The sequence below is a fragment of the Chanodichthys erythropterus genome, chromosome 13, assembly GCF_024489055.1.
Source record: "Chanodichthys erythropterus isolate Z2021 chromosome 13, ASM2448905v1, whole genome shotgun sequence".
Lineage (NCBI taxonomy): Eukaryota > Metazoa > Chordata > Actinopteri > Cypriniformes > Xenocyprididae > Chanodichthys > Chanodichthys erythropterus.
The window spans coordinates 398884-420072 of record NC_090233.1 but is presented as its reverse complement, the minus strand read 5'-3'; the positions used below and the strand labels follow the sequence as shown (position 1 = coordinate 420072).

General features: G+C 38.4%; 1 long non-coding RNA gene across 1 annotated transcript; it reads right to left on the bottom strand.

Annotated features, from left to right (window-relative positions):
* Positions 1 to 16772: 16772 nt before the first annotated feature.
* LOC137034787 (uncharacterized) lies at positions 16773 to 19933 on the bottom strand. The gene is made up of 3 exons (XR_010896981.1): positions 19563 to 19933; positions 18821 to 18890; positions 16773 to 17121 (listed from the first exon to the last, which is right to left on the bottom strand). It is a non-coding gene; the product is annotated as an uncharacterized lncRNA (long non-coding RNA).
* Positions 19934 to 21189: the final 1256 nt, after the last annotated feature.

Genomic DNA, 21189 nt, shown 5'->3' with positions numbered 1-21189 from the left:
TATGAACATAGAGTCAGAGTACACCGTCATATATGGCTATAACATGTTATATAGGCTATAACATGTTATATAGCCTATAACACGCTTTCACACGTTTATTTTTTAACATTTTGGGAGAAGTAAAATTTACATATGTGGTTTCAACAACCAGATGCATTTACATTTGTCCAGTTTCATCGGGAACCAGGACCACCTCCTCAAGTGGTTTGAATGATCATGCATACGCCAGATCCTGCGCACAAATCCCTTTATAAATCCCAGTCAGCGGAAGATTGTGCGTACATACATCTCCACCCTGTCTCCTCCCCAAAATCACCATATATGGAGCTTACGACACCTAGTTTTACTTTGCATAACCTCATCTGCATATCATTTCCATGCATGTTGGAAATGTGACACCATGGTTAACATTTGTGCCATACACATTACATTGCTAAAAATCATCCAATATTCTTATGTTTTAGAATAAATATATCAAAATATGCATAAAAACAAAATTGTTTTGTGCATACGCACGCTTTATAAATACATTTATAAAGTATGAGTACGCACAAAATGGGGCTGGTAAAGTGCGTACGCCAGTTCCCACACAAACTTGATGGGAGAATGTGCGCACCTTTAAGCAAACTTTGAGCAATGCGTACACACATTCTGGAGACAGAGCAGTTTGGCGACACTGATGGTGAGCTGAGGGACTGACGGCAGATGAAGGAAAACCACTTCAAATCCTCATTATGAGTCATAATCATAAATACAGTTCACAACATGTTCACAATAATAGTTTAAATAAATTAAAGAATTATTTAAACTCGCGTGGAAACAAGTTTTCATTTGATAAACATTTACATTAATATTACACTTTCACTATTGCCGATAAGCACTGTCATTACATTACACAGAAGTTAAACAAACGTGATATGAATTCAGATAGTAGATGCTACTTTCGATCACTTTTCCAGTGACACGCTGTTTTAATGACAGTGAGGTGCACTGGGAGCACAATAATTCCTTTTTAAACTAAACTGCAGATGTTATGACAAAATATGTTAGCGAGAACGATGATCAGTGATGCACACTTAACTTCGATATTATGGAAGACACTGCTGGATTCAGTGGTTGAACGGTCCATTGTCCAGTTTGAATAGTTCCAATGATAATAGCTTACTGTATAATCGCAGCTGCAGGAGGTGTTGATGTCGTGTTAAGGATCTTCAAACAATTACCATTTGAGGGATATAATATGAGGAAAATGGTAAGATTTTCTTTTTAAAATACTTTGTCAGTGACGCGCCGAGACAGATGATTACACTGCAATAAATAAGTAGGCCTATCTGTTTCCACTAAAAATAGCCTAACTTCCTAAAAGATATGTTCACCTTATCAGCAAAACTGCATAAATTTGATTCGAATTGTTTAAAACTATTACAATACTATTTGGCCAGTGGAAATGAATGAATCAGCTCTATTCTAAAACCTTTATCTTGAGTATTTTATATAATTTTGTTTTTATGGATATTTTGATATTTATTCTAAAACATAAAGAGGATATTGGATTATCTTTATCAATATAATGTGTGGCACAAATGGCATTTATAGTCCATCTAATATTTTCCATTGTCTTGTAGGTCTACCTTTGATGGTGTTAACCATCGTGTCACGTGGATGGGAATATGTATGGAAATGATATGCAGATGAGGTTATGCATAGTAAAACTAAGCGTCTTAAGCTCTATATGTGGTGATTTCGGGGAGGAGACAGGGTGGAGATGCACATACACACAATCTTCCGTTGACTGGGATTTATAAAAGGATTTGTGCGCAGGTTCTGGCGTACGCATGGTTTTATAAATCTTACTCGATAGGCGTGGTATATGCCGGAAAGTAGCGATCGACGTCATTCTCGCGTGAAGAAAAAAATGACAGTAAACAACAATGGAGGACATACAGCAGCTTTGTTTGAGCAAAGGCTGAATGCTGAAAGGAAAAACAGCCGAAAAATACATATTTTGTTGCAATGGTATTGTGTTATAATTCCCCTTGTAGCACGCGCAAGTGATGATTCTCTGTCAACCAATCAACGTTCTGCAGTGAGTGTAGCTCCAGCCTTTTGATACCAGTACTATTGGTACAATTGTGCTAGGTAATTCAACGGAAGGGTCCCAAAAAGGTGGTAGGTTACGGTTTGGAATTAGGGTACCATTCACAATTTCTGACAATGGATAAGGCAAAAATTGTGTACCGTACTGAACTGTACTGAACCTTACTGCTCGGTGGAAACGAGCCTTTAGAAAAAGTTCAGAATACAGCTGCTAAAAAGCTGATAAGTACTCACTAACACTTTTAAAAAGCAAAAGTTCACCACTTGCTTATGTTTCCCATGAATGAAATATTATTTAATATATAAATTGCTGAAGTGCCAGTAGATTAGCCATGTTGAAATTAATAGAAATGGGCTTTCATCTTCTGACTTAATTACATATCACATCCCTCTTAAAACTCCCACATGGTTGATTTACAAAAGGCTCACTGATAGAGTAAATACTTCACATTTGACAAACAATGTTCTGAACTGTGGCTCAGGCCTCAATGGGATGATGTGTAATCAGGAAGATCATTTCAAGATGTTGTGACACAGAATCACTGCAGTAAACAAGATTTCAAAACAAAAACCAAACCAAAAAGTGAGGCCTCAGACCTTAGATTACAGACCACCAACAGTCCAGCTGACACATACTGTGCACACAACTACTTTCTATTACTTTTTAAGATTTAAGAACAGGCAGAAATCACAGAGGCAGTTTACATTGTTATAAACATAAATTTCATGTTGGTCTAAATGGAATGGAAAAAAAAACATACTGTGGTTTGTCACTTATCTTCCTTTCTAAGTGGGCATTTCTTGGCAGAATAAGCTGCAGTGTTGATCACAGTCAAATATTTGGCAACATGTGACTAACATAGATCCTACCAAGTGTTTGAGGGAGCTTCGCAAATTATATGATATATCTTCTGAACAAGGTTGCGTATTCACACTCATCCATCTCACTGTCATTCATCTAACTGTCACAAGACTTTATCATGCAGCACAGCTGGTAATTGGCAATATGTCTTAACTGCCCAATTAGAGAAAGCAGGAGAGGTCTAGTATGGAATTTATTTTGATTACCTCATTTCCTTCACATTCAATAATTCAAATTTGTATGTACTTTTCAACCACTACTGCACTGAATGTGTACATGATTGTAACACAGTTCGTAAATACAGGAAGAAGGAGGCGGGAACCGGCGAACGTTGAACACAACTTTAATTCAAAATAAATAAAAAACTAAAGTAATGCCAGCAGACCCTCACGTATGTCTGCCGGCCACACAAACATAATAAAACATAAAATAAAGTCCAGGGGTCTCATTTATAAAACTGTGCGTAGGATCCCTACTAAAAGTGTACGTACGCGCAAAAGCTAGATTCTGCGTACGCACAAAAAATCTGATTTATAAAACCATGCGTACGCCAGAACCTGCGTACAAATCCCTTTATAAATCCCAGTCAGCGGAAGATTGTGCATACGTCCATCTCCGCGCTGTCTCCTCCCCGACATCACCATATATGGAGCTTATGACGCCTAGTTTTACTATGCATAACCTCATCTGCATATCATTTCCATACATATTCCCATCCACGTGACACCACGGTTAACACCGTCAAAGGTACAAGACATTGGAAAATATCAGATATGGACTATAAATGCCATTTGTGCCACACATTATATTGATAAAGATCATCCAATATCCTCTTTATGTTTTAGAATAAATATATCAAAATATCCATAAAAACAAAATTGTATAAAATACTTCAGATAAAGGTTTTAGGATAGAGTTGATTCATTCATTTCCACTGGCCAAATAGTATTGTAATAGTTTTAAACAATTCAAATCAAATTTATGCAGTTTTGCTGATGAGGTGAACATATCTTTTAGGAAGTTTATAGGCTATTTTTAGTGGAAACAGATCGGCCTACTTATTTATTGCAGTGTAAATACAATTGTGCATTTTGTGCGTACACACGCTTTATAAATGAGACCCCAGACCTGGTCCTCTCTCATCCTTCACTTTCGTCGCTCTTCCTTTTATGCTTCCAGAGCTCCTCCGTGAGAGACTCAAGGCCAGTGCGCCTCACAGGTGAAGCTCATCATCTCTCGTGTTACCTGCTTGCCACATACCCCATCGCCCCTCGCAGGCCGGGGCGTACCCCCGAGACAGCGCTTACTCCCCCCCGGGGCCTGTCTCGGCAGCCACAGCACCTGGGGGTAAGGACAGACGGGACGAGAGAAAGAAGACGGAAGCACAGGGAGCGACAGAACGAGAGAGGGAAGAGAGGAAAAGAGAGAAAAAAAAATTCTTGGCCCGGTTCCCGGACACACTGCCGCTCGGTTCTCAGTCAGCCGAGTGGCTCTTCCTCGCAGTGCCATGCGATGGTACTGGATGCTCGGTGGACGGCCCGATCCTCCTCCGCCCTCTGGCGGCCGGCGATGGCTCCTCCGACTGAGGGCAGCCGGCAGCAAGTACGCCGTCCGCTGCTCCACCCCTTCATGGCGGACAGCGACAACTCCTCCGCTCCCTCGTGGACGGCAGCCACCCCACCTCATCCCAGGAGCACGGCATCAAGCTCTCTGTCTCACCTGTCACTAGGCTCCAGCACCACCGCCTCGGGCAGCCTCTCGCGGTCTTCACTCCTGTGCTTCCTGACCTCCGCAGCACTGTGATCCCCCTCAGCAGGGAGGGCTCTTCAACAGCAGGTCCCTCCTCCCTCCCGGGTTTCGGCACCAATGTAACACAGTTCGTAAATACGGGAAGGAGGAGGCGGGAACCAACGAACGTTGAACACAACTTTAATTCAAAATGAACAAATGCAAAATGAAAGTAATGCTGGCAGACCCTCGCGGACGTCTGCCGGCCACACAAACATAATAAAACATAAAATAAAGTCCAGGCCTGGTCCTCTCTCATCCTTCACTGTCGTCGATCCTCCTTTTATGCTTCCGGAACTCCTCCATGAGAGACTCAAGGCCGGTGCGCCTCGCAGTTGAAGCTCATCATCTCTCGCATCACTGGCCTCGCACAGTTCCCTCACGGCTCTCGCCCGCCCTGCTCACCACAATGATGGATTAGACAGCCTTTTAAATTAATGTTTTATGTTAGCTGTAATGCTCTCCTCTCTACATTTTTTTTGCATTACTTTGTATATTGTTCTCCCGGCTTCAGTGTCCCCTACCGCAGTGGTTAGGACTGTCACAAATATGGTGGTGCTCTCCTAAAATTTTGACATGGTTCAATCAGGGATTCCTTTTTGGATCTATACTAAAAAAAATATTGTAACCCAGTTTCCTGAGAAAGGAATGAGTTGCTGCGTCATGACGTTGTCACTATGGGAACATTTCTGCTTGAGTCAGAGTCTGAAGCACGTGTGGAAACACACCAATTTCATGCTCCGGTGACAGCACAAGCATGTCATGAAGACCATAAATATATGTCTGAAATAGATGTCATCAGATTCTAATTCGTCACCTTGGAATTATAAGCTTCTATCTGACATTTTTTGTCAAAATTGAGTTATTCACATTTTGTGGGCCTGTAGGCCTAAGCCTGCACCCCGGACATGTGCTCACCTAGAAGAGAGAAAGAACTCTTTCCTACTAAAAGTCCAACTAACCACGCAAGTTTGTCATTGTTCCTTCATTCAACGCAGAAGACATCGATTGCAGCTTCAGTACCATCGGACCGAATTCTTAGGTCTTTCTACTGCAACAGTGTAACCAGACGCTCTTCAAAAAGCAGAGGCCTAACGCAAGTATTGTACAATATACTAAATTACTGCTAGTTAGTTAAAGTTGTGAACCTCCTTTGTTAACAAAAGAGCTTTGTAATGAGTACTGATGATTCTTTCTGAGTTTTTTTACTCTTTTCCATAGCTCCTCCAGTTTCCCACTTCCGGTCTCACTCTATCATTTCTCATTTTACCCATGTACGTGTGACATGTGTGTATGTAAGTGTTTGTTAGTTTAGTTATGTGTTCGTGATTTAGTTAATAAAACCTGTGCACAATACATATTTGGTTGTGACTCTCTGTCTGCAATAAATTGTCTCTTAAATTATCAGATCTTATTACCAGCTCTAAGCACTGTAAATGCTAAGAAAAAAATATTTTTCTGTGGCCATGAAAAATACAATTGTAACGTAGTTCGTAGATGTGGGAAGAAGGAGGCGGGAACCAGCGAACATTCAAACAATAATCTTTAAGAAAATAAACAAAGAACATAACGAAAGTAATGCCGGCAGATCCTCAGACCCTGTTGGCCACACCAACATAATAAAACATAAAGTAAAGTCCAGGCCTGGTCCTCTCTCATCCTTCACTGTCGTCGCTCCTCCTTTTATGCACCCGGAGCTCCTCCATGAGAGACTCAAGGCCGGTGCGCCTCACAGGTGGAGCTCGTTAACTCTCACATCACCGGCCTCACACTGTTCCCTCACGGCTCTCGCCCGCCCTGCTTGCCACATACCCCCATCGGCGCTCGCAGGCCGGGGGGTAATCCCGAGACTGCACTCTACTCCCCCCCGGGGCCTGTCTCGGCGGCTGCAGCACCTGGGGGTAAGGACAGACAAGACAAGAGAAAGGAGACGGAAGCAAGGGTAGCGACAGAACGAGAGAGGGGAGGGAGGAAAAACAGAAAAAAAAATTCTTGGTCCGGTTCCCGGACATACTGCCACTCAGTCCTCAGCCAGCCGAGAGGCTCTTCCTCGCGGTGCCATGCGATGGCACTGGACGCTCGGTGGACGGCCCAATTCTTGACCCCCTCCTGGTGGCCGGCGATGGCTCCTCCGGCTGAGGGCAGCCAGCAGTGAGTCCGTCGTCCCCTGCTCCTCCCCTTCATGGCGGACGGTAGCAGGCTCTGGCCCACGGCGGACGACGGCAACTCCTCCGCTCCCTCCTGGACGGCAGCCGCCCCACCTCGTCCCAGGCGCACGGCATCGGGGTCTCAGTCCCACCTGTCACAAGGCTCCAGCACCACCACCTCGGGCAGTCTCTCGTGGTCTTCACTCTCCGACAGCATGTCCCTCCTTCCTCCCGGGTTTTGGCACCAATGTGACGTAGTTCGTAGATGTGGGAAGAAGGAGGTGGGAACCGGCGAACATTCAAACAATAATCTTTAATAAAATAAACAAAGAACAAAATGCCGGCAGACCCTCGCGGACGTCTGCCGGCCACACAAACATAATAAAACATAAAATAAAGTCCAGGCCTGGTCCTCTCTCGTCCTTCACTGTCGTCGCTCCTCCTTTTATGCTCCCAGAGCTCCTCCGTGAGAGACTCAAGGCCGGTGCACCTCACAGGTGGAGCTCGTTAAGTCTCGCGTCACCGGCATCACACCATTCCCTCACGGCTCTCACCCGCCCTGCTCGCTACGATTAATAATCAATACTGAGTGTTCACATGATGAACTGACTGATTAATTATACTGTTAACATAGCTACATCATGTTAATCTGAGTAACAGTTTCAAATATTCATAATTAATCATAGTGAAATCTCTTAATGAGTTATGAATAATTATTAATATTCCCCCTTTGAGCTAAATATCGCTACATATGTTTAACCCCTTAACGGTCAAGGATAGTCGATGGCCTCAGATTATTGTTGTTCAACATTCACTGCACTTTAAAACATCACACACTTTCTTCATCTGGACAAACTGAGTATCATTAGAAAGATTAAGGACTCCAGCTTCGATATATGACCACTGTTTATGATAAACTGGGTTGCAGTGACGTTAATTTCCTAATTTATGTCAGGAGTGCAAAATAATCAATCTGTAATGTATGATTACATATGTATAAAATATCAACAAGAATAAAAAGCCAGTCACGTCTTCTCTGGTTTATTTGTGTTCACATACATGCACTAGACAGGGTCTGTTAGGGCTCTTAGTCCAAAAGTATGCATATTTGGAGAAATATATATAAGAGCTGAAAGACATTCAGAGGGCGCTATGTGTCTAAAATATGTATTTATTCCTGACTGTTGTACGTAATTTATGATCTCTGTCCCTTCTGGTCACGCTATTCGGTACACTTCCTCATTCTGATCACAGTGGTAAACATAGCCAAACAAACGTTTATATATGTAAAATAAGCTAATAAATGCATGATTACGATGGTATATGGTTTGTGTGTGATTTTCCTGCGATGTGGTGTATTTTCATATGAATAAAGAATGTTTACAGTGTACATGCTAAGCAGGTGTAGCAATTAGCTCCATATAAAATGCTAAATATAACATATGTCAACATCATTATATGACTAAATTCCACATTAGATCACGATCTGAAGTAAATACAAACACTTGCTGGTTGTTTAAAGTGAGATTTGATTTAAAGTGTAATATTAATCTTTTATATTGTGTTATGTAGCTTGATGCTAATTGTTGTCCTGCACGTGAGTGTACTCAGGCAGTTCAACACACGCACTGTTTGAGCGACCGAGTCCGGTTCCATACCGAGATAAGAGATCCTCTGCCCTGGGACGAGTTTGCTCTTGTCCCAGTTGACCCAAAGACCCAACTGGCTGAAGTGAGCTAACACCATGTCCTTGTGTTTGCAAAACTGTTCTCACAAGCTGGCCAGAAAGAGACAGTCGTTGAGGTAGTTGAGGATGCGAACGCCCTGTTCCTTAAACGGAACAATGGATAAGGGGTTAAAACTTTTCCATCCTGTGTACTTGAATTGAGCTGTATGTAGCTATAAAGCTCTACGGTATGGCATACTGGATTAAAGTGTATAAACTATGACATTAAGTGAAATTTTTACATTGTTGCATAGTTGAAATAATTTAAATATTTTAAATGTGAAATATTTTTAATAGTCAGTGAAATATTTTTCAATGTTTATTAAACTTTGTGAAACACCTTTGCTGAAGCATTGTCTGTTTTCTTGCAGGTTTTTTTTTTTTTTTTTTTAGCCTTAAAATGTCTTAAGTTTTACAATATTAAGCCTTAACGGTCAAATAGTTAATAATTTAACTGATGAGGTCTTAATTACAACAATAAACGTTAACATGTTGTTTATCTTATGTCTAGAGAGAAAGCCATTTTACCAGTCCACTTTCTGTAGAATAAAGTGCCAGTCAGATGCATTACAGTAGCTGCTTTCTTTCTAAACAAAAGGAAACAAACTTACATGGTTCATGCAATAATGTGTTAAATTACCCACCATATTCCTACCTAAATTTAACATCTGCACTCGACAACATATTTAGCACTGCGTTTTATGCTTAACTTGAACAAGAAAAAATAATATTCATTCTAAAATATGAAATAACTGTTAACACAGTTACAGCACTAATTTTATGTTTTGAAACAAATTATAAATAAACTGTTTGTGTTTCTTGAAAATTATTGCTTTAATTAATGGTTTGTCAGATAGAACCTTATAATTTCAAGCAAAAAGGTTTGTTTTATATGGGCGTGCCAGAATGAAGCCACTAGCAACAGGTGAACTCCTGACAAACTGGAGCTAGAGGCATGAGAGGGAACAGTGGGTCGACTCTGATAAGGTGAACAGCTCCACTTACGCTCTGTAGTACCTCTGCCAGATCAACTCCCCCACTAGGGGTGGAGTCTCCATTACCCGGGCCTTAGACTCTACCTTGACAGGGTGTCTGCTCCCTGTTTAAGTGCCCTGGAATATAGACTGCCCCCAGATGAGAGCAGTCTGCTTTGAGCCCAGAGCAGGATCTGCCTGCCTGAACAGGGGGCATTAACACAGTTCACCCTGGTGATTTATGTAAGAGACTACTGATGTGTTGTCTATCTGCAACAACACATGGTAACCTCTCAGATCTGGGATGAAGGACCTCAGAGCTGTAGCTATACAGCCTTCATATCTAGGCAATTCATGTGCCAAAAGAGTGCCAAAAATGTGGAATGGGCAACTATCCAAGATCACTTCCCAACCCCTTTAGGGAGGCATCTGGGGTGACTTGTGACAACAGCATGCCACCAATGTGGGTGCCCCAAGGTAAGAAACTAAGTACCAAGAGTTTGAAGACCTCTGCATGTAAACCTTATCTTTTTTAGATGGTTGCACAATGGGTGGTGCTTCTGAGTCACAACTGAAATGCTCTTATGTACAGCAGCCCCAAAGGTATCATGTTGCTGGCAGCCGCCATAAGACCCAACAGCCTCTGGTATTCGCTGACAGGGATCTCCTGACATAGCCTGGACTCGACCCTGAGCAGGAGACAAGTGTGCCTACATGGAGATTGAGTCCAACACCACCCTGAGATAAGTTGTTCTCTGACACTCTTTTTGATGTTCAGTCACAACCCCAAGTACTTCAGATGAGTGTGGACGACATCTTGATGCCAAATTGCTAACTCCTGGGACTGGGCTAGTTTGAGAGTTATCAATATAATTGAGTACATGAATGCCTTGGACAAAACAAGAGCCAGGGCATCGTCCATGTACTTCAAAATCGTGTTGTCACAAAAAGCGTTCGCATCTTGAACTTGTAAGTCTGCAGAGTACTGTTCAGAGCTCACAGATCTAGAACTGGATGCAACCTCCCGTCCTTCTTGGGAAGAAAGTAACGGCTGTTAAAACCTGATTCTCTTGAGGGAAGAGGAAAATATTCTATGGTCCCTTTGGCCAAAAGAGAATCCAACTCCTCAGTTAGTAATGGAATCTGTTCTTCACGGTGGGAAGCACACCACTGAAGCGAGGAGGCTGAAACCTGAACTGAATTCTGTAACCATTCTCTACGGCACGTAAGACTGACTGGGAGACATTAGGCAGAAGTGTCCAGTTCTGACGAGGGGGATACAGGCCACCACACTGTCCTTCTGCTCCTCCTAGGGCTGCAAGATTAATAGCAATTAACACAAAATCATGCTTAAACCAATCTGGCTTAGTGCGATTATGAAATTGCAAAGGCTGTGATTTATTTTTAATGCACAACTTGTCAGTGATGCACGGCTCTGTGATCAGTAGTAAAGACTCCATCTGAAAGCAGTGCAAGATTCTTTCCAAACATGAGAAGCATTTTATGAACCTCTTGTCCAAAAAGAGTGTTTGAAATAACATCCTTCTGTGAAATGATGTGGCTTCTTACACAGAAATAATAATATTATTTCATAGTATTCTGTACAGTGATGGCTATGTCGATTAACAATGCATTATAAATATACCTAACGTATATCATAAAAATACCCAAGGCTTTAAGAACTCAGATAAAACTATATATTGTCGTACTCCTGTGTTTATTAGTCATGTTTAATCAATCAAAGCGTTTCAATGTTCTGTTTATTCAGCTACAGTGATAGTATGATGCCCATAGGGATTTTCTGGAACGACATGCGTCATCACACTTCTGTGTGGCATATTTAAAGTTTCTGCGTGAGAGCGTCCTCTGGCTTTTAGATGGAGCAGCATTTACTACTGCATTTAGCCGTGTTTCACTGACAAAAAAAAAAAAAATTGCAGCCTTCGGCTAATTTTCGAAAAATCCCTTTTTCCTGGAGGAGCTAAGGCCTGGCCAGGGCTGGCTTGAGGCCTACGACACCTGGCTCTGGCAAGAGAGGAAATGCCAGAACGCGTTGATTGTTTGGTCACCTGAACTGCAATAAATGCGTAGCTGAATAGACCAGGTGGCGAAACCGGGCCATCCAGTAGAAAGGACCTTTCTTTTTCCTTAATGCCAGAGAGGTTGAACCACAGATGCCTCTCTGTGGCAACCATAGTAGCCATCGAACAGCCAATGGAGAGTGCCATCTTTAAGATCCAAATCTTTGGCCAGATCGTTCCTTAACCAAATCAAAATCAATTCCCTCTCCAGAGTCCAGTTCTTTCAGGTTTCTTGGAGCCTGTTTATAGTAACATTAAAATATTTACATTTATTTTAAAATGTAAAAAATAATAAATTAAATTAAATACAATGATTGTGGTTCTCAAATGTTTTTGGTCATGCCCCACCACTGAATACCAAATTAATTTGTTATTAATGAACAATATAAAATCACTGGCTGCAGCCCGATAGCGTCTTTTGAGCCCTATTGTGGAAAAAAACAACATACTCTGGAGCGATATGAGAGTGTGTAGATGATGAAACAATGTTCAGTTTAAAACAAATTATCTGTGTGGAAGGTGTGACATGGTTGGACAGACCAAATATAGATATGTGAATAGATGATTTCTCTCTCACACACACTATGACATTCTAAATAAAATGGGTATGTCCCTTTTGGTCATAATGAAGTCTAATGTAAAATCTGCAAAGACAGAAACACTGCCATACATGGTTCCTGACCATCAAACTGCATTGTCCTTGTGTCAGTGAATCACATTCACATTCTGGTAGAATGGCACTTGGAACTTTCATGACTGATGTCAGTTTTAAGAGGCCTGGAGCATCTCTTGTCATTATTTCCAGAGGTGAATCTTCTGGCTTTCAGAGCTCAATCTCTCACCACACAAATCAAACTGCTAAGGGAAAAAGAGTTGCTAAAATTGGAGCTCAGTAGAGGCTTGACAGTGAAAACGTCAGGTTCACATTTCAAGTAAGTAAATCTGGTGTGTCTTTGTTGACGCCTGGATCTGACTGTGTTCAGCATTTTGATTTAAGGCCTATTCACACCAAATGCGAAAATGTGAAAAGAATCACAGACCAAAGGTCTACTGACATGAAGACCAGAACCTAATTCTCCTCTCCTGAACAATAAGTGGCTATAATCAACATACAGATTTAATCATGCACTCTCAGAGTGATTCAAACTTAATTTTATGAAGCAATGAAAATACTTTTTGTGCGCAAAAACAAAACAAAAATAATGACTTTATTCAACAAGATCTTCCCTTCTGTTTCATTCTCCTACACTGTTTATGTCCAGTGCTTCCAGGCTCTACGTTAGAACACCAAGTTATTATTGGCTAGCTCCTGCGTCAGCATCACATGTGTGCGTTGTGCAACTTTTTGTTTTGTATTTTTGTTTTTAAACCACTGCAGTCACATAGACTATTTTAACAATGTCTTTAGTGGTTTAAATGCTGTCTATTGAGAAACCAGAAAACTCTCGGATTTCATCAAAAATATCTTAATTTTTGTTCCAAAGATGAACGAAGGTCTTGCGGGAGTGGAACGACATGAGGGTGAGTAATTAATAACTGCATGCAGAAATATTTTTTGCTTTTTGTGGTCTGATAGTAATCAATAATAGAAGTAGTCTAAATATTAAAACGTACATATATTTACACGTATACAGTGGGTATGGAAAGTATTCAGACCCCCTTAAATTTTTCACTCTTTGTTATATTGCAGCCATTTGCTAAAATCATTTAAGTTCACTTTTTTTCCTCATTAATGTACACACAGCACCCCATATTGACAGAAAAACACAGAATTGTTGACATTTTTGCAGATTTATTAAAAAAGAAAAACTGAAATATCACATGGTCCTAAGTATTCAGACCCTTTGCTGTCCATTTCTTCTGATCATCCTTGAGATGGTTCTACACCTTCATTTGAGTCCAGTTGTGTTTGATTATACTGATTGGACTTGATTAGGAAAGCCACACACCTGTCTATATAAGACCTTACAGCTCACAGTGCATGTCAGAGCAAATGAGAATCATGAGGTCAAAGGAACTGCCTGAAGAGCTCAAGAGACAGAATTGTGGAAAGGCACAGATCTAGCCAAGGTTACAAAAAAATTGATTTAGTACAACTGTTTCTGTTGAAAAAAAAAAAAAAAAAAAACACTTACAATGAATACTGTTTTAGTGTAAATATGCATTTATTTTTATTACAAATGATATGGTCATATATTGTATAATGTATGTAATGATCCTGCACTGAGTTTCTGTCTGTGTTCACCCATATTCTTTTCAACCCATTCTGGACTCATTTTCAAGCTAAAATTATTGTTAGAAATTAGGGCTGGACGATTTAGCAAAAAAAAAATATATATATACATAAATAGAGAGAGAGAGAGAGATTTTCAGATCAATCGACCAATTCACAATTTCGATTTTTTTTTATTTATTTTTTTTATGTTTAACTAGTCAACTTAAAAACGTAACTACAATATGATTCAAGTAACATTCTCTTTATTAACCATCTGGTTAAAGTTCTATTCCAAGTGCAGCACACCTAAAGTGATCAACATGGTGTAAATGTAAAACAAATAACTTGTTATTTGTTAAATATCTTTGCAGAAAATAGGCATTAAATACGAAGGCAAATTTTGTACAAACTTGTCTTAAACATCCAATATACTCAGAAATAATTTAAAATAAGAAAAATGCTCAATATATTTCTTAGCCAAAAAAGTAATAGCAATAAATAACACCAGTATAACAGCAAATGCTTTGTAAAAACAGAAAATAACAGCACCATTCATTTCCCAATATGACAATGCCAGACCACATACTGATCAGTTACAACATCATGGCTGCGTTCATTATGTGTGTCTGATATGAATAAATGTCAGCAAATTATATTTGAATTCACTGTTATTGCTGCTTCCACTGATGTCTGACATCAGTGTGTATTTTATAAACTGTAAATGTATTGTTTTAATGGTGTTTATGCGCATTTAAATGTCTGAAACCTTAAAAGAAACATTATGTGGCTGAAATCACTGCATAGTTGTGATATATGACAAGAGCCCACAGCCAAAGCACGAAAGCACAGTTTGAATCTGGCAGTTATGTGACGTCGCTGAGCGTTCGAAATCCCATATGTGGGTCCGTACCGCTCAAAGGGTTAAAGCAGATTTTAGGTTGGTTAATATTAGCCATCAATCACTCCCTCTCACTGCGCTTCATTGTAAAATATAAAGAGCTGAAGAGAGAAGATGAAAAGAACTGTTACACACGACTTAACATTAACACTTAAGTTTTTATATTTAAAACATATGATACAGTTAAGCAACATTACAGGACCAAGAGTACAGTTTTCCTGAATGTCCTGACTAAAGCATCACGATTAAAAATGTAACACTGATTTCATACAACAGGTTACATTTTAGATGCAATAGTGACTGTTTTTGACCTGTTTCAGCAGCGAAAATAGTTTCAAACAAAGATCACAGCAGAACCATCACACATTTCATGACAACACAATCGTGTTTTCTTTCATTACTGAAAGATTTAGCATTTCATGACCTCAAGACTAGATTATTGTAACGCTCTACTGGGTGGTTGTTCTGCTCGGCTTTTAAACAGATTACAGTTGGTCCAAAATGCGGCAGCTAGAGTTCTTACTAGAACCAGAAAGTATGACCATATTAGCTCAGTTCTGTCAACATTACATTGGCTCCCTATTAAACATCGTATAGATTTTAAAATCTTGTTACTTACTTATAAAGCTCTAAATGGTTTAGCTCCCCAGTACCTAAGTGAGCTCTTAATGCATTATAGTCCTTCACGTTTATTGCGATCTCAGAATTCAGGCCAGTTGATAATACCCAGAATATCAAAATCAACTGAAGGCGGCAGATCCTTTTCCTATTTAGCACCTAAACTCTGGAACAATCTTCCTAGCATTGTTCGGGAAGCAAACACACTCTGTCAGTTTAAATCTAGACTAAAAACACATCTCTTTGCTCTTGCATACACATAACACATTATCAATACATCAACATTTTTCAAATCCGTTAAAGGATTGTTACGCTGCAATAATTAGGTCGGCCGGAACATTTCCTATAACACTAGATATACCTGTACATCAGAATAAGAATGGCATCTACGCTAATATCTGTCTCTCTGCTTATCCTGAGGTTTGCCGGGTGCTGGATCCAGGCCGTATCCAGATCAGATGGAGAACCTGTGTCTGGACCTGACTACAACCTACACTGTTAAAAATTGTCCTGTTAAAAAACAGTAAGTAACTGGCAGCACGGTTGCCAGCAAGTTACTGTTAAATTAACAGTGTCTTGCTGTTGTTGAAATTTACAGTTTGTTACTGTTTTTGTAAATACAGCATAAAGCTGTTATTTTCTACATTAACAGTAAATTACTGTCAAAAGTATTAACAGTTAATTAATGTTTATTTGCACTTTTTAACTGTAAGCTACAAATGTTATTATATTAAGAAATGGACTGCTAAGAAAAAAAGGTGTAACTATTTTTCTAGATATTTCTTTGATTTTATTAATTACCCCTTAGAAGTCTTGCTTTAAAACCATAATACAATGTACAAATATATCCTTTGAAACATTAAAAATTTAACACAATGCAGAGTAACTTCAAAATGTGCTTTATTAACACTTTGAAAAACTTGAAAAATAAAGCCACTTTAAATCACAAAATATTCTCAAAATTACTTACCCCCATGCCGTTCCACACCCGTAAGACCTTCATTCATCTTCAGAACACAAATTAAGATATTTTAGTTGAAATCCAATGACTTAAAGAGGTCTACATAGGGAGCAATGACATTTCCTCTCTCAAGATCCATTAATGTACTAAAAACATATTTAAATCATTTCATGTGAGTACAGTGGTTCAATATTAATATTATAAAGCGATGAGAAATTTTTGGTGCGGCAAAAAAACAAAATAACGACTTATTTAGTGATGGTCAATTTCAAAACAATGCTTCAGGAAGCATCAGCTCTGAATCTGCGATCTGATTCATGATTCGATAGACTGATTCATAATGCTCCGATGCTTCATGAAGCAGTGTTTTGAAATCGGTCATCACTAAATAAGTCATTATTTTGTTTTTTTGCCGCACCAAAATATTCTTGTCGGTTTATAATATTAATATTGAACTGATTTCGATGTGTTTTTAGTACATTATGGATCTAGACAGAGGAAGTGTTATTACTCCCTACGTAGGCCTCAAGGAGCCATTGGATTTGAACTAAAATACCCTAATTTGTGTTCTGAAGATTAATGAAGGTCTTACGGGTGTGAAACGACATGAGTGTAAGTAATAAATGACAAAATTTTCATTTTTGGGTGAACTAACGCTTTAAGTCCATCAGCTTCTTAAGTAGAGTGGCAACCCGAGTGTGATAAGTCTTGTCCACCCTTGGTGCCTTTTTCAGGATTTATTCCAATGAAGCGTCTGAAAAACAAATGCATACATTCAGAATTAGTGTGGATAAAAGTTTACATAACGAGAATGTGAATAGAAATTAAGGTAACACTTTACAATACGGGTAATATGCATTAATTCATGCTTAACTAATGCACAAATAATCATGAGTTAATGTATGACTTATGAAGAACTAAACCATTAATTAATGATTACTGCATCAGCAACTAATAAAGTTTCTATATGATTAATAGATTAAGTAATCATTATATTGTTATTAGTTAAATGTGTCATAATATATTAATTCCCTAATAGCATATTATATTAACTAATAATGTAAATGAACGTGTTAATTACCACAATCGGTCAAAGCCATGCATTTCAACTTCCAGTTGTCTGCTTTAAATAATCTTTAGCTAATGATTTACAAAGGTATCATGTTATGACTTTACTTGTTGAGGCACATGACTATTAACTAATTCAAAATTAATTCAAAACCCATAACCACAATGACATATTACTTAAACGGTAAGTTCACCCAAAAATGAAAATTCTGTCATTAATTACTCACCCTCATGTCGTTTCACACCCGTAAGACCTTTGTTTATCTTCGGAGCACAAATTAAGATATTTTAGTTGAAATCCGATGGCTCCGTGAGGCCTTCATAGGGAGCAATGACATTTCCTCTCTCGAGATCCATAAAGGTACTAAAAACATATTTAAATCAGTTCATTTGAGTACAGTGGTTCAATATTAATATTATAAAGCGATGAGAAATTTTTGGTGCGGCAAAAAAACAAAATAACAACTTATTTAGTGATGGTCAATTTCAAAACAATGCTTCAGGAAGCATCAGATCATTGTGAATCTGTGTGTCAAGATCCATTAATGTACTAAAAACATATTTAAATCAGTTCATGTGAGTACAGTGGTTCAATATTAATATTATAAAGTGACAAGAATATTTTTTGTGCGCCAAAAAAACAAAATAACGACTTATATAGTGATGACCGATTTCAAAACACTGCTTCAGGAAGCATCGGAGCATAAATGAATCAGTGTGCGGAATCATGGTTTGGATCGTGTGTCAAACCGCCAAACTGCTGAAATCACGTGACTTTGGCGCTCTGAACTGCAGATTCGACACTTTGATTCATTTATGATTTTGAAATCAGCCATCACTGAATAAGTCGTTATTTTGTTTTTTTGGCGCACCAAAAATATTCTCGTCACTTTATAATATTAAAATTGAACCACTGTACTCACATGAACTGATTTAGATGTGTTTTTAGTACATTAATGGATCTCGAGAGAGGAAATGTTATTGCTCCCTATGAAGGCCTCATGGAGCCATCGGATTTCAACTAAAATATCTTAATTTGTGTTCCGAAGATGAACGAAGGTCTTACAGGTGTCAAATGGCATGAGGGTAAGTAATAACTGACAGAATTTTCATTTTTGGGTGAACTAACCCTTTTAACAATTAGTCATGTGCCTCAAGTAAAGTCATAACATAACAAATATTAATAAAAGTCTTGAGGGCTTGGAATGATATGAGTGTGGGTAAAAGATGGCAGCATATTTATTTTGTGTGAACTGTCCCTTTCAGTGTTGTACAAAAGCATTTACCATGTTTGCTGAAATACAAAAGAAAAAAAAAAGAAAAAAAAAGCCCTTAGAGGCTTATGTAATAAAATAGACTTTACATTCATAGAGTTCTATACATACCAAGGAGTATCAGTCGAGGAGTTGCAGGTTGTTCAAGTGTCCTTTCTACATCAGCTGCAGTGGAAGAGGCCTAAGACACAGTTACAATGATGAGGACAGACACAATACACTAAAAATAATGCCTGTAATGTATGCATTTAATTTTTAAATTGGGAAAGAGCATGTCTATTTCAGTTGTTAGGACAATAATACCATGATAGAACATAAACAACAACAGCGAGTCAAATTGGACAGTCTTTGGGCACGAAAATCTCAACAACAACAAAGTCTCCACTGAAATAAAATGTCATTTAGCCTACTGTACTGGGCAAAGTAACATTACAATACAAACCATCAACATAATAACTTACTGAGTAGTAACGCGCAACTTATTCTATCAAGCTAACCTTGGTCGAAGTAATCCAAAATACACCCAACGCTAAAGAAGCAAAACAGCAACAAAAGAAAAACTCCCCTCATAATACAGTTATGTACAAATTAGAACAAGCTTACCCAAATTTGCAAGCACAACGTTATCGAAATCAACGTTTTGTCTAATATAAACTAAATGTAGGCTATATTATCCAATAAATGAAAAGATCTTAAGCTAAAATTAGCAAACGAGATGACGACAATTTCAGCGCGTTAGAAATAACTTACATCGATATTACTTTGTTGCTATGATGTTAAAGGCTTACTTTGCAGAAGAGTTTATAGTATATCATATTTGAAAAACTTGTATAGGTATACATAGTGAACTCACCTCGTACTCGGGAAATATATGAATCCGAAATTCAGCTCCACTCTGTGACGCAGTTTGCACGGTTGGCAGGTTTGGCACTGAAATGGACGTATAAAACAGTTACAAGCTCAGCATCCACAATTATTACAGTTATTTGCACAGTTATTTGCAATTGCAAACGTGTAGCCTATCTTGTGTAAAAGGAACAAGGCAAAGGTGCACTCACCGGTTAAATCACAGTGTAAAGACGGATGAAAATCCAGATGTGCTCGCTGCAGTTTTCAGTTCCAAAAATACTGTTAAGTACTGTTTTCTTTCCTTTGTGGAATAAATACGGTAAAATGCTGTTAAAATTTGTGTACGTCATTTCACCAACCGTAAAAAAAACAGTAATGCGCTGCTTTTTAATATAACAGGATTATACTGTTAAAATTTTGCCGTAAATTAACAGCAATTTTTAACAGTGTAGCCCAGGAGACAATGGGCCTAAAGATCCAGTTCTGGCTGCATCTATAATTCAGATTTTTAATCCCCGTATCCGCTTACATATATCTATTTTTAATCTCTATAATAAAAATGTATAATTCAGATTTTGATCTCCATATCCATTTACATATATTATATATATATATATATATATATATATATATATATATATATATATATATATATATATATATACATATATATATCTTCCAAGGGGTTTTTTCCCTCCTAGGACTTTTTTTCGCAGTGTTAGCACGCTGGGTTTTTCTCCTAGGGGGTTTTTTCCACCCCTGGGAGTCAGCCGACATTGGCTTAATGTAGCACCATCTTGTATATGTTACATATTACCACGCTTGTTTGTACAGCTTATTTTTAACCACTTCCCTTTTTTTCTGTGCTTCTAATATGTAAAGCTGCGTTGAAACAATTACCAATTGTAAAAGCGCTATATAAATAAATTTGACTTAACTTGACTTTTAAACAAACCGGTTGAGTCAAATAATCTATGACCTATTCATAAACAACTATGTCATTATTGAATGAATCACCTGTTCGAACGAATCGTTTCAATGAATGACTCAATTACTCACTCATTAAGACGGTCACCTGCCACCACCTACTGGCGGTTTAGTTTCATGTTTAAAAGTAATCATTCTTTCCAACATTTCTTATTTGTATAATTAAAAAAATAAAAATAAAACAATCTCATAACATTATTTAATGCAGTTGTAATTTCATTTAATTTGATTGGTAACAGCCCTATAGTATCTTATTAATCTAACTGCATTTATTGATCAAATTTAAGAATTTAAAAGGAAAGATGAAGCATTTAATAAGATTAGGGGGAAAAGCCCTGTATAAAGGTTAAAAAAAAATGCCCTCGGCTAAATACCACAAATATGCAGATTTAGATGTCAAAGCTCAGTGAACACGGATGAGAATATTGCTTCAGTAAATTATATTTACAACACAAAAATCCTATTTTTTCCAGACAAGCAACTTTTTTATTTGGACAAGCGAATGACAAGGCTTTTTAGTTGTGGTACTCCTAAATTTTTGCTAAACTTTTTGAAGTTGGGAGCACCAGTGCTACCGAGTAAAAATGTTAATTTCAAGCCCTGTCTATCCTTGTTTTTGTGACAAAATGTGCCCAATATCCAAA